A 2,124-nucleotide genomic window follows, 5' to 3' on the forward strand; every position below is an offset into this window, starting at 1 on the left:
CTCAGTTTTTAAGAGTCTCTTATGCTTTGGCTCTCTCCCACTCTAACCTCTTTTTTTTTTTTCCCCTCCCCCTCCCCCATGGGTTTCTGTTAAGTTTCTCAGGATCCACATAAGAGTGAAGCCATATGGTATCTGTCTTTCTCTGTATGGCTTATTTCACTTAGCATCACACTCTCCAGTTCCATCCACGTTGCTACAAAAGGCCGTATTTCATTTTTTCTCATTGCCACGTAGTATTCCATTGTGTATATAAACCACAATTTCTTTATCCATTCATCAGTTGATGGACATTTAAGTAGCCACATTTATGAATCTTATCCTCTGTAATTTCTGTATTTCGTTGTAATTTGTGTCACTCCTAGCTTTTCCCATCTGACATCAAAAAGCATTTACCTATATTTGTTTTATTTATTTATGAATTAATTTTTTTAAATTTTATTTATTTTTGTATTTTAGAAAGAGAGCGTGTGTGTGCGAGCAGGGGAGAGAGACAGGGGGAGAGAAAGAGAGAATCTTAAGCAGGCTCCACACTCAGCATGGAGCCCAACGTGGGGCTCCATCTCAGGACCCTGAGATCATGACCTAAGCCAAAATCAAGATCAGACACTCAAGCGCCTGAGCCACCCAGACGCCCCTATGAATTTTTTATATTTAATTATTTGATCCTTCTGGATATGCTGTTAAGGACTGAGATAAATGTATTTTCTTCTCATGACTAATCAGGTGAACCAATAGCAATTCTTGAATCTTTCCTTCATCTATCAAACCAAGATACTATCTTATCTAAGACTCATTCAGTGAGGCATTATGCAATCATTTATTATGGTAGTTATAAATGATTATGCACCGCATGGAAAAATGCTCACCTTATAATTTTAACCATGATATTTTTATAGCTACATAAAATTATATCAACATATTGGCAAGGACAGGGAGAAGTAGAGAAAAAATAGACATATTTAAGGATGCTGATAGGGCTGTGGGTGATTCTTCTCTTTGATTTCTGTGAATATTTACGAAATTAAAAAAGCCCTGAAACTTTAAATGAACATAATATGGAGGGTAAGAAGAACTTTAAAAAGATAGCAAGCTGTTTTCTTGATTGAGCTTGAGACAAAAGCTTCGGTGAGGTAGCTTTTTGTTTTTTTCCTTTTTTTGGAGGTGATCTCAGAAGTAAGCTGAGGACAATGAGGGATACAGGTAAGAGAAACTGGAGGGTCCGGTGGGGGGGGGGGGGTCATTGTTTCAGGAAAGGCCAGACCCGAGGAGCTCTGCGTGTGAAAATCATGTCCTTTGGCCCTGTACCCTTGAGCGCTGAACTCCTTCCCTGCCTCAGCTAAGTGAGTAGACCTTCTGGAAGTCCCCCATGCAAAAGGAATCAAGGCCTCAAGTGTGTGGATCAGTGAGTCCAAATGCTCCCATCACCTTGCCCTGGCTAAAGGGACGCTGCCTCGACCAGGCAGGGGGGATACAGATCTCTGTGGTTACACACTTAGAACTGTAGAACAGTATCTGGCTGCAAGACTCCTCTGACCCCTGAGAATTCTGCAGTTTTTTAGAAACTGAATTCAGAGAACATTTGAATTCACCAGGCCCTGGGCCAGCCCTACCCTCGTGACAAATGTAAAGAGCATCACGAGAAGGAACACGGTTAGTCCTGGGTGCCATGGGGCCCCAATCTGGTGCGTACCCGGGAGGGTTAGGCAGGGCATGTCCTGGAGCCTGGGCTGTATATACCCCAGGGCTTACGTTCCTAACCGACAGGGCACTTCACTTCCACCTTCGTATCTCAGCTACCCCCCGCAATCCACTGGGTCCCAAAGGTGCTCTTAGACGAACAGGTACACAAGCATCAACACGTACCAAGGCAACCGGCACAGGACCCATCCACACGCACAGAGAGCCAGGATGTCACTGGAGGTCTTGGATTTGGGGGCACAGCACAACCACAGGCGGCCCCAAGTACCTCTTATAGCAGCTCTCCTTAAGTGCCTTCCCACCTGTCTGGCCACAAGAGCCCTGTCGAGGGGCGTCTCCCACACCGAGACCCTCACTGCGCTCCACCTGGCGCAGAAACTGGTGAGGTGGGCCGGTTGGGGGGGGGGGGGGGGGGGGGGGGGGGGG

General features: G+C 45.7%; 1 long non-coding RNA gene across 3 annotated transcripts in view; it reads right to left on the minus strand.

The window, feature by feature from the left end:
* Window positions 1–2,124, minus strand: part of LOC121033455 (uncharacterized) — a 21,500-nt gene that overhangs the window by 17,800 nt on the left and 1,576 nt on the right. For 2 of the 3 annotated variants that reach the window (XR_005791920.1, XR_005791919.1), the window contains exon 1: window positions 1,864–2,090. The exons of the other annotated variant lie outside the window; for it this stretch is intronic. This is a non-coding gene — a long non-coding RNA (uncharacterized LOC121033455). Of the gene's footprint in view, window positions 1–1,863; window positions 2,091–2,124 lie in introns of those variants that run through there. 3 annotated transcript variants of the gene reach the window in all.

The sequence above is a fragment of the Herpailurus yagouaroundi genome, unplaced genomic scaffold, assembly GCF_014898765.1.
Source record: "Herpailurus yagouaroundi ecotype Mexico unplaced genomic scaffold, PumYag 159, whole genome shotgun sequence".
NCBI lineage: Eukaryota > Metazoa > Chordata > Mammalia > Carnivora > Felidae > Herpailurus > Herpailurus yagouaroundi.